At 35.2% G+C, this 12,906-nt stretch overlaps 1 protein-coding gene across 1 annotated transcript in view; it reads right to left on the bottom strand.

Annotated features, from left to right (window-relative positions):
• The window catches only part of LOC123319471 (protein Wnt-8b-like), a 34,683-nt gene that overhangs the window by 20,986 nt on the left and 791 nt on the right, over window positions 1-12,906 (bottom strand). The gene's annotated exons all lie outside the window — the stretch shown is intronic.

Raw genomic sequence — 12,906 nt, 5'->3', positions numbered from 1 at the left:
AGACCATCATAAAATCCAAACTTATTGACGAATATAATTGAAACTTGGGTGGTTATTGACACATGCTGAGGTCAAGTCAGAAAGATATCAATTATTTCATTATTCCAGGGCCGGACTCATTAATCTTCATTTGAAGTGTTCAGGGTAAAAAAACACTTAGTATTTCGAATTACGAATAATTGATTCGCTTTTTAGGAAGAAGCTAAATTATGATTCAATTTTTGGTATCACTCAAAGTTGTCACATCAACAATTATTTTTTTATGAAGTTTTGAATTTGGATAAATTTCGAAAAATTGAATTTTTCTACAAGCGTGCGCGTTCAACCTTTTTCCCACACGCATTTCAAGTTGCAAAGAGTCACTTTTCCAAAAAGTGCGGGAAAAACGCCTGCTATTTCTTTCCCGCACGCATTTGCGTGCGGGAATGGATTAGCAGGGGTTTTTCCCGCACGCAAATCTTATAGAATAAATTAAATTCTATCATGTCTCTATGCACCGAACGTCAACGATGAGTAACCCATGGTAACGACATGCAGAATTACGTCTGTCATTTTATATGAATTATTCAAATGAGATATGATCTGTATCGTGCAATTGATATATTTATATATTTCAAGCGCTTGTAGAAAAAATATTGTTCCTAACTCTTGCGGAAAGTGTCTTGCCCGCACTCAACTGCTTACCCGAACTCTGCTTCGCATCGTTCGGGCAACGGCAGTTTCGTGCGGGCAAGTATCACTTTCCGCACTTGATAGGAAAATAACTATTTTCATCATGAAGAGAACTGAAAATCCCAAGTTTGAATATAAAATGCGAAAGTATTAGCAGAAAATTTACAAAAAAGTTCAGACCTTTAATGAGCACTTCAATAACGAAACAATGACAAATGAAAAAAACTAAAATACAGTAAAGAGTACCTAATAAAAATAAAAATAGGAACGAATGAATTGCTGAGTCAACGTTATTTCAAAAGTGGTTCGAAATGAAAACCATAAGCTTGTATAGATACATTTCTCTTGCCGAATTTTCAAATTGGATACAGCCTTCCGAATCATGTCGCCATTATTTCTAAAATATCGCAACAGTTGATTATTCTGTTCATCAGCTGTTCTCTTGACTGTATTTCTTCAGAATATACCATATCCTTCAATTTTCCCCATAAGAAATAATCTAGCGGGTTGAAATCTGGAGATCGAGGAGGCCATGGAATAGGTCCTCCTCGACCTATCCACCTATTTGGATAGGTACTGTCGAGGTACCTTCTCACTTCCAAACCAAAATGAGGTCCAGCTCCATCATGCTGGAAATAAATTCCTCTAATATTTATTCCTTGTAGCATGCCGGGTAAAATATTTTGTAGGAAATCTAGATATGTCGCACTTGTAAGGCGACCGTCAAGAAAATGAGGCCCTATCAAATGTTTGTTCATCACAGCACACCAAACATTTACTGAAAATTTTTGTTGTGAATTTTTCAGTCTTATACTGTGTGGATTAGTTTCGGCCGACATGTGCGAGTTTAAATATTGAACACACCATCTCTGGTGAATTGAGCATCATCACTGAATATTGTTCTGTACAAAGTGACTCTGTGATTTGCTATCCAATGTGCAAAATTCAGTCTTAAGACATTATCGCTAGGCTCCAATCGTTGTACCTGTTGTATGTGGTACGGGTACATATTTTCCTCTTTGATTATTCTATGCACCTTATGCTTCGGCAAATGTACTTGTGCACTTACTCTCCTTATACTAGTTGAAGGTTGTGCTTGAATTAATTGGAGTACTTCATCATCTCTCTCTAGATTTCTTTGGCGATCCTTCTTTCTATCTGGCACTCTACCATATTGCGCTATAGAACTAAATACTGCAGAAAATGTTTGGTGATTGGGAGTTCTGCGCGTCGGAAATCTCAGACGATACTCTCTCACAGCAGCTCGACTATTTCCCTCACATTTACCATACACGAACATCATATCAGCATATTCTCTATTAGTGAAATTGGCCATTTTGATAATTTCACTATTTTATAATAATCAAAACACAAGCAACAAACAACAATCTCAAATTTCAGTTGTCAAAATGTTTGAACTTTATCACAGAATATGTTATAGGAATTCATATTTTATCTTGAAGGAAATTTCATTTTTGTGCATTTTTGAGCTTGATCTTTGAATCTAGTTAGATATTTTGTAACATTCTCCCAAACTGAAAATCATAAAACTCGTGATTATTTGAACTTGCCATACCAATTTTGAATTCATATAGAGGTTTTTACATTGAAAGAAGTGTAACTTTGGTCTATATCATTGTTGTCGAACACCCGGTATACATAAGAATAATTTTGAAATATGCTTCTGTATACCCAATACACATCACCAATTTTTTTTTCAAAATACCTTCATTTACTCCCTCAAAGTAAAATCCTTGTCTGGTATATCAACAAATTATTATAGTCTTCTTCACCTTCAGTGACTTTTCAAAGAAAATTTATTATTTATTTTCGACCTGCACAAGATGACTAAGTCCTGTTCAGGTTAATAAATTGCAATTTTCGAACTTTATCCAAATTAAGAAATTCATAAAAAATAATTGTTGATGTGACAACTTTGAGCGATACCAAAAATTGAAGCATAATTTAGCTTCTTTCTAAGAAGCGAATCAATTATTCGTAATTCGAAATACAAAGTGTTTTTTTTTACCCTGAACACTTCAAATGAAGATTAATGAGTCCGGCCCTGGAATAATGAAATAATTGATATCTTTCTGACTTGACCTTAGCATGTGCCAATAACCACCCAAGTTTCAATTATATCCGTCAATAAGTTTAGATTTTATGATGGTCTAAGTATTTCCATGAAGTTGGAAAATCACCCTGTAGCTTTCTAGGGAAATCCAAAAATTAATTTTTTATAGTCAATCCGTAATCAGCTAGTCCAACTCTATCTCTGGTATGAGTATGTACAGTTATTCCCCGGACACCCTGTATACGCCAGTGGACTGGTTTAAATTGTTAACAAGTCACAAGAACTGCCGAAACCAGAGAGGAATATGCCATGGTGATAACCAACCTCCAAGGACGGATAAGGCACACTAAGAAGAAGACTACAATTACCATCCAGATTCTGTATTGGAAAATGATCATCACAAGCTCTACTGGGATCGCACGGTTCTAATAGTGATGTCACTTTTTTATCAGTGATTTATCTCCAACTCAATGTGATTAAAAGAGAGTTATACTATTACTGTACTCGAAATCGAAAGTCAGTCAGCGCGACCGTGGTGGGCGTGGGCGTGGGAGGCGGTGAAACCCGCCGGAAAAATCTCAAAAGAAAGTGATTGATCTCTACTTTGCAACTTTGTAATAATGTATATTATTCATGATTATGAGTGAAAATGAGTGTCAGTCACGTTCCCGATGGGGGAAACATTGTCAGTCAGGCGGTTGCCTGTGGTCGGAAAAATCTGAAAATTATAGTGACCGATCTTCACTTGAAATTTTGAAAAATGATTATTTTAATCAAATTGAACTTAAAAATGTACGCCAGTCACGTTTGAAGTGGTGGATTCTGCGTCAGTCAGGCTTCCAAAGTCAAGGGCAGTGACCAGCTTCCTTTGGCGTACTGAATCTTATGGTACCTGTCCACCTGCGACAAAATAGTCTCGAGAGCAGTCTCACGCACTCTCCGACACAAGTCAATACTAGTCTCCGCGACTAAACGTGTCTCAAGGGCTCAGATGAACAACGCCCTGAGATTGATCTCGAAACTTTCTCTCGAGATTTTAGGACAGGTGGACACTTACCATTATGCAGTTCGACTGACGCATATTCCACCGGCATCGTGCCGGCTGATGATTATTTATTGAGTGTACATAACAATTACTTGTTTATACAGGGTGTTTCATCATAAACTGGACCATAGGCGTAGCCAGGGTTGAGTTTCGGGGGGGGTTTTGAAATGAAATTTTTCTGATTTTGACATATAAATTGAGACTTTTTGAAACTAATATTATGTAACTTTATTATTTCGGGGGGGGTTTGAACCCCCAAAACCCCCCCCCTGGCTACGCCCGTGAACTGGACAAACATATATAGTGGGTAAATGACACCGGAAGAATCACTTTTGCCTTATAACATATACCCCGTTTTCGACGCATAAGAGAGATATAGGGCGTTCAACGTCGTATTTGAGCAATATTCTAATGAGTGAGCTAAGTTATGTATAAACCTCAAAGTAACGATTTCTGGTCACATCGGAGTATTTTTGAGTGCTCAATTCAGAAAAGATGAAGAACTCCGAAAAAATTTTCAAAATGGCGGAAAACCTTCAATGTTCGTGATTTCTGTTTTTGGTTTCCAAATTAAATTTCATTTTGTGAATAAACACAATTTTCGAGCAATTTCTGTGAAGAATTTTTTTTTTCATAAATCGAACACAACTTTTTTTTTACGTGTCTACAGCGAAAAATAAATACACCCGAAATTTTTGAAATGTTTCCTGATTGTAGTTCCTTTTATACCTAACACGAATATGGAAACATAATCGAAAAATATCAAACCATTTCTTTACTGCAGCCGTCCAAATATCTCACAGGAACCTTTAACATAATCAAAAAAATAAAACTGATTGGGCTTTAAGGCCCAACATTTTTAAATTGAGCTGTCGAAACATTCCAGATGGTAATATGATTTTATCAGCAAAAAAAAATTTTTCGATGAAACTTTGTTGGGAGTCGAACTCGTGACTTTGTGATATTACCCTCACCTATGGAATGAGACCGGGTGCTGAAGGTGGTTCTGACCACAAACTACTGAGAGCTGAATTCAAAATAAAGTTCCACGGAATGCTGAGTACATTTACAGGAGCTAGGACAGGTGATGAAGAAGAACAAGACTAAGTTGAACTTTTTCAAGGCAAGTTCATTCAGTCTGACCTAAAAGCTGTTATTTCTACTGATAGTCGGAAAGATTGCGATCAAGCCAAGACTTTGGTCAATTTTCAATTCAAACTTTAAAAACGTAAACACCATTGAAACTTGATTTATTAATCGAGAGCAGCTGTTATCACATATAGACAATGAAGACATATGTCTTCCACGGAATAACGAAACCAATGAGCACAACCAGAGCTGTACCAGAAGACCTAGCCAAGTTCCAATCGGCCTTGAAGAATAGCATAAAACCGAAAGCTACGGAAAACCCCGAAAAAACTTGTATTGACGCAAAACAGTGGATTCTCAAGGCTATCGACTCAACAAATTCCAAAGAAAAATTGCAGAGGCGGAAACACTGGATGTCAGATGAAACAATGGAAATTGTGAAAAAGCGGAGAGCCCTAAAAAAATGCGTAATGAACGCCGCAGAGAAAAACCAACGAATTGCAGAGTTGAATAAACAAATAAAAAATCTTTCCCGTTGCAACATACGCCTGTGAAACATGGACCATCAAGAAAGCGGATGCAAGGAGGATTAACGCCTTCGAAATGTGGGTCTACAGTAGGATATTGCGAATTCCGTGGACAGCACGACGCACAAATGAGTCTGTTCTTCAAGAACTAAAGATTAATTCATGACTCGTCACGAAAATTAACAGAAATATTCTGAGGTACTTTGGTCACATCACTGGGAGGAAAGAAGGAATGGAGAGACTGATTATTGAAGGAAAAGTCGAGGGTCGACGATCAAGGGGCAGATCTCCTTCACGGGGGGTCTGATCAAATAAAAACTTTCAGAGGACTTTCCCTTTCGGAGGCTTCTCACAGGGCTCAGAATAGACGAGTGGTCGATCACAGTCGAACAAACGTCACCATCTCCTTGCGTAGGAGAAAGGACTGAGGAGGAGTGGAATGTAAATTGAAACTAATCGAAGGAAATGGATTTCCAAACAATCCACCCAACATAATGAAAAACTTTGTAAAGCCACCACTGTTTTTGTATTCTCATCCAAAAAGATGTAAATTTTTCGGCTCCTTGTATTCTAACCCTGTACAACAAGAAGAGCTTGAATACAAAACCGTGGCCAGTTGCGTAAAGACTAAGAATGGTGCTTTGCATCAGTGGTAAAAAATCTAACATTGGCGAAGAAATGGCGAACTTATAGCTAAAATTTCAAGAAAAAGAGGTGATTTCATGAAATGGCGATATTTCCATAGCAACGCATTGTATCCGAACATCCACCATCCACCCAGCATCAAAAAGAACTTAGTTAAGATGAGTTTATTTATACCACGGAACTTTCTCGCCATCCGTATAAGGAGTAAAGGGGAAAAGACTACCAGATATTGGGGTGTTGCCGGAATACTTGAACGCTAAGTAAAAGTCACTAAAATTACAATAGTTTCCACTTTCGTCGATAGATGGCAGCACTTAACGGACGTCTTTATTCAATTTCACCAGGAAACGAATTGTAGCCAATGACGAGACTTTTTGAGATATTTTTTCATGTGGAATATCATAGAAGAAATAATTGCAACTCGGAAAGTTAATAACATGAATGAATATTCGTTCTTCAATGAAAATTTTTATATTTTTTTTTCGTTCGACGAATAAAAATTTTTTTAACTTTCTGAGGCAACCAACTCATTGAATTGAATTGTAATGAAAACCCTATATAAATTAGTGGCTTCTGACGTACGATATTCATTTAGTCATCAGTCTTTTTGAACTGAACACTAAAACGGTGTAGTCTTAAAACCTCTACTATTCCCAAATTCTTCGTCATATTTTTAGCCGCCTTACATTCACACCTTATACAATAAGAAGAAATCGAAAAAAATTTCCTTGTGGCAGTGGGGTATACAGGCGAAGGACAAGGCTTTGCATCTCAGGGTCGAAATCAAACATCATTAAAGTGTTGTCGAAGATATACCTAGTCAAACTTAGACAATTTTCCAGCTGTCCCACTTCATTTGCTGCTTAGTTTAATATAGTTAATTACTGAAATATTTATTGTTTAAAGAAATTTGATACCACTAAACAGAAACAGTTCTTTCATGTGTGTAAGGTTTTCAATCTGTGATTGAAATAAGTTTCAAAAACTTTGGCTGGCACGTTCCAAAATTTATAGGTACAGAAAAAATCGCAGAAGCCGAATTAGGTATCAAAAGATTATTCGCCTTTCGTACAGGTACAAAATTTTGTGCACGTTTTTTTCAAATGCTACAAAATCGACTCAGCGGGTTATTAAATATTTTTACAAATTTCTTGTTCTCAATTTCAAGTGGAACATGTGGAAATAGCGGAAACTGCGTAATTAAATAGTCTTGGGTTAAGTCAAAGATTGTTTAATTACGCAGTTTCCACACTTTCCATATTTTCCACTTGAAATTGTGAACAAGAAATTTGTAAAAATATTTAATGCATTTAGTTTATGTATTGTCGTTGTGGAGATTGAATATTTGTGTTTTTTCGTATTTAATTTGATAAAGGTACTGAGGATGGCGATCAGTCGAAAGCGCTGATACAAAATACGATTGATAAAATACTTCGAGTACGTTTTTGTTCAATACCTATTAGAAGTACCAAGTACTAGCTATTTAGTCAACGGATAAAAGATGCAGTTTACAAATATAAAAATCTTGAGTATTGATTAATTCGATTTGTTCAATTTGATGAACTTCTCATAAACACCCTATACATTTTTGGTCCAAACGGCAAACAATGCAGTAAAGCTACAAAATAAGAAAATTGGAATATCCAAAGAAGTGTGACCTGTTTTCACCATTTATTTTTTTCATAAAAATCCCAATAACTCATGAATCGCTGACTTCATCTAACGATGAAAAGACATTTCCGATATAACCGGAAACTGCTGGAAAAATTTTTTCGTGCTGGAGCCCATTTTTCAAACATTTTGTTGAATATCTTGAATAAGCATCACCCATTTCCCTTGTAATAGGTGCTTATCTGCATTGCGTTTCCTATCTATAGTGAAGAAACTCAATTGATTTGATATTGATTATATCAATAGCGGTAATTTATATTATTGGTTTAATATCAACGATGTTTTCACATATTTCCAGATTTCATGCGTAGTAAAAGTGTTTCATTTTAATACCGATTATTTATTTCGTCATTTAGTTCTATTTATTCAACTTTTATATGTTCAGTATTTGATTTATTTAGTGGTACCTATATCTGTGTTTCTCATTCTTCTTTTTGTCCATGGAAAAATCTGTTTTCCTTCATATTGTATATATTCGCGATGCCTTATACTCCAAAAAAATAACTAAGCAAAGTATTCATTTTTTTTTATTTTGATTTGAATTCTTGATATTTAGAATTGAAAAAAATTATTATTGAGAAAATTCATTTTGTTTTCCTGTATACCCATTAGCACTAAAGTATTTTAGATCTCAAATAGCCTGCAGAAACGTTCTATACATGCACAGAAATTGAGACACTGTGTTGTCTGTTGTTCGAGTTTTGTGTAATTAATCATTGCTTCAAACAATAAAATCTTTTTTTAGATGCAACTAATAAGCAAATCCTTAAATACTGAGAACACATTTAGGATAAAAATTCATGATATAAATTTTTTTTCTTACCGAAACCATCCTAGTGGGAAATACATAACTGACGAAAGTTGAACTAGACGAACAAACTTCAAAAAACACAAAACCACCAAAAACTACCGCAAACACCACACTGAACTTCATCTTGAAAATGTGTACTACTAACTAGGGCTGCTCAAGCTTGAAATATTTTTGCGGAACAGAATCACTTCCCTCCAACGGTCAAAATGACACTACACAAACCATGGGCTCACCTTTACCTAGGCTTTGCAATATCTAGTTTATTACAAGGGGCAATAAAGCAAAATCCATATTTTGTGAATGGGTGGGTAAGTGCCCAAAGTATAAACGAACGCCCTGCTCAAGAATTTGTCTGACAATGGGGGCGAGAGAGGAGGGGTAATTTAAATAAATCCATAAATCGGTTGGAATTCCGAAATGTAATATGAGTCAAATAATATGCATATTTTGAAAATTTATCCGAAGATTAGATAACTATTTGTGTATTTACACTTTTTGCACTTATAAGTTTATACCTACATTTAATAGCTTCCTGAAGTGAACAAACAATACCAGTAAAAGAATTCAGCAGGAATTCCGGAAACTGGCTCATTCTCTTATAAAGATGCACTCAAATCGGTGTGATGCATAAATTCGAGGGGCACATGCACAATATATCGAAACCATATCCGTAACCATGAACGATAAGGGTTTATTGGAAAGTTGTGAATTAAAGGAGTTAAGCTATATTATAAAGGCTTGGGCATAAGTCTGGCATAGAATCAATATTTTTTCAATCAATAACTTGAAGTGAAAACGCTGCAACCCGGCAATTGATTTTTAATTAGGCTCATCTTCTGGCAATAAAATTGAGGTTTTTTTCAATCCCTTAGCGGCAATCCGATCCCACTTTCATTTTTCAAATTGAAACATATCCTACCATTTGGCTAGTTGGAAAGCTCACGAAAAATTTAATCACACCAGAATCTTTGTTTTCTTTTAATTTTGTGGTTATCAGAAGAAACAAAAAAAAATTAATAGTTTCTAAACCAATAAGTGACTCAAAATTAAGACAGGTTTATTGATTATTCCAACTGAAACACGTTCATTGAGTTCCGATTTAACTCATTTTTTGACAATTGAATTGAATTGAATATTTTTCTCCAAAATCTTAGCCGCACTTCTACCCAATACTCCACATAAAAACGAATTCCACCATAGTCTTAAAGCCTTTGAAAACAACAAACCACAAAATTAAAAAAAACAAAGATTATGGTAAGATCCCATTTTCCTTGAGCTTTCCATTTGAAAAATGGAAGTTGGATGGGTTGAAAAAACACTCAATTTTATTGCCAAAAAATGAGGCTAATCAAAAATAAATTTATAGGTTTCAGTTTTTTCATTGGTTGAATAAATATTAATTTCATTCAAAACCTAAGCACAACGCTGTATATTTCATAGTGGAAGGGATACAAAGTTAGCTTTTAGAGAACAACATGTGTCGCTTTTTCTTCCATATCCATTATCTACTGAGGTACTGCATTTTCGAGCTGAATTTTTTTTTTCATTTTTCACTTTTTTTTTCATTGTTGTACGAAGATGTGGAAAAATTGTATCTTCATACAATAACGAACTACCTCAAAGTAAGGGACTAACTACTTGATGTAAGACTTCCAGGGGGTCTGCTATTGATCGCAATTTCGTAGAAAAAGGGTCATTCTGCTTTACGGGGTGGTCACCGTCTCAAGAATCTAGGTACGAGAGAAGAAGTAGCTCATAATTTGAAACATATCTCAATTTACAAACATGGCGAAATTTTCTATTTCTTCGTTAAAATTATTCAAAGATATCCCAGAATATATTTCTAGTTATTCTAATTCAAACAAAAAATTTTGGTGTTTACATAACTAAATTACTCGCTTCCTTACTGAAGTACTGGCGACACTGGCGTACTACTACTTCTAGCAGGCCAGGCGATCCTCCTTTCAGGTCGATCACCTTGAAAAATCATAATCAAATAAATTTGATAAATATCGAGGCCAACAACACTAATCTTCGCTATCTACCATTTGTATACGTACTATACCCACCCCTGTCTGTGATCGGTACGAACCTCACTCTACTGACGACTAACGTAGATTTGTTTACATTTGCCTGCAGTAAAGGTGAAAAGTCTTGAATTTCTGCTTATCTATTTTTTTTTCTTATTGCCGATCTGGCTCCTGAATCCAGAGTATTTGCTGGGTAGGCTACGGTTTTTTTTTTCAGGCATTTTAACAACCCTTAATATGAAGCGGTTGACTCACGTATAGGGATTTCCCTCTAAATTAGCGAATTTTCCCCTCTCTCCTATCCCATACACGGTGCTTACGAAATTAGACTTATACAGGGTGAGTCTTTGATACGTACAAATATCTTAACAGCAGATTTTTTAGGCCAAAATAAACACTTTTTTCATTTACTATTTTTTCTGAATCGCCCCGGTTTAAAATATACAGGTTGTTGAGAAACCTTTGAAAAATGTTATTTTTAGTTCTCACAAACTGTTTTATCGAATGGAATTCATTTGATAAATCTATGCCGAACACAAGATATCATCCATGTCTTCCGGTTTTCTTATTATGACCATTACGTACAATAAAAATACCAAAAATTCAAAGAACCCAACTCTTGAAACTGAGTTGGAGGCTATACAGGGTCTTTCACGAGGAACCTCACCCATATTTATACGGGAAACTACTGAACGTATTTTCATGAAATTCAGCACTTATAAGTATTTCACGATGCTGATGAAATCTAAAATATTTTCAAGGCATGAGCACCTCCGGTTTTTCCGGAAATGACGTCAACTTCCGTTTTTCAAATTAGAACACCATTTTTTTATTGCAGAAATAGATTCCTTAGAAAATTTCAAGTTATTTTGATGTAACATTTTTCAGTTTTGGTTGGAAAATTCTCTCTTGAAACTTGAAATTTTCTAAGGAATCTATTTCTGCAATAAAAAAATGGTGTTCTAATTTGAAAAACGGAAGTTGACGTCATTTCCGGAAAAACCGGAGGTGCTCATGCCTTGAAAATATTTTAGATTTCATCAGCATCGTGAAATACTTATAAGTGCTGAATTTCATGAAAATACGTTCAGTAGTTTCCCGTATAAATATGGGTGAGGTTCCTCGTGAAAGACCCTGTATATCTTATAAATACGTAATTTCTCGTATAATGCGCAATTTCCGAGTAATTTGATGTTCGAAGGTGAAAAATGTATGTGAGATTCGAAAAATTGGGTACTTACTTGGCTGAATACAACTCTGTTTAAACGATCCACAGATGTGTAGTGTCACAGATTTAGCTTGTTATTCTGGTAATTTTGTTTTTCCAGTGGTGGCACAGCTCATTATGAAAACTTGAAAAGGCTATATCTTTTTGTCAGGGCTGAATCGGAAAAAAATGATGGAAGAAAACTGTTTCTTTTGACCTCAAAAATTTACTGTTAAAATATATGTACGAGTCAAGGACTCATCCTGTATAACGACAAGACGTTACTAGCTAATGTATTAAAGAAATGTTCACGTGAACATATTTTATATTTTTGCATAAAAATATAAACCCAGTACTCAATTCCTGTTGAGTTTGCCGTGACCAGAGCGTTTGAATTGACAGGAAAAATTAACGAATTCAGGAGAGTAAAAGCGCGTTTTTTATGGCCCTTATTTTTTCTAATTACTGTACATGTGTTTCACTTTGTGCATGTGTAATTTTTTTTCTGGATACGTTGGATACTGGGATATTGAACATGTCATGAGACAAGGTTGTTTACAAATCAAACGGCAACACGGATCTCATTTATTTATTTTGTTGTTTCATAGGGTGACTTGGGACAATGCCGAATAGATACAAACGGCGCATTAGCAGCAGGAATATGCCGATTTTTCGCAGGATATTATTATTTACGTTATTTTCACAAAGAAATCACCAAAGAATGAAAGAAATCAAAATTCTCTTGTTTTGTTTAGTGTTTTTACATTTGAGTTGCGATATATTTACTTTCGCTGTAATAGGGGTTTATCATTTGATTTCCTTACCGAATTTCAACTATATAATCACAAATTCTAATTTCTCAAAACTCTACACCGTTCCAAGTCACCTATTTCATTTGAGATTTGAGAAATCAATAGATTTCAACCTGTGTCCCAAATCGGTGGTTGACTTGGGACAAATATATTTTATTTTTTTCAAAATTTATATCCGAGTTCTGAAGCGTGGTATATATCCTAATCAATAGTCTGAGTCATTAAGCATATTCTAACCTCTTTTTCAGATAAAAATAGGTCATCTTTTTGAAAATATGACATGTTGAATTCAACATGTGTCCCAAGTCACCCCGATCTAAGGT

This window comes from Coccinella septempunctata, chromosome 8 (assembly GCF_907165205.1).
Source record: "Coccinella septempunctata chromosome 8, icCocSept1.1, whole genome shotgun sequence".
In the NCBI taxonomy this organism is placed as follows: domain Eukaryota; kingdom Metazoa; phylum Arthropoda; class Insecta; order Coleoptera; family Coccinellidae; genus Coccinella; species Coccinella septempunctata.
This window is presented reverse-complemented; position numbering and strand designations above follow the sequence as displayed.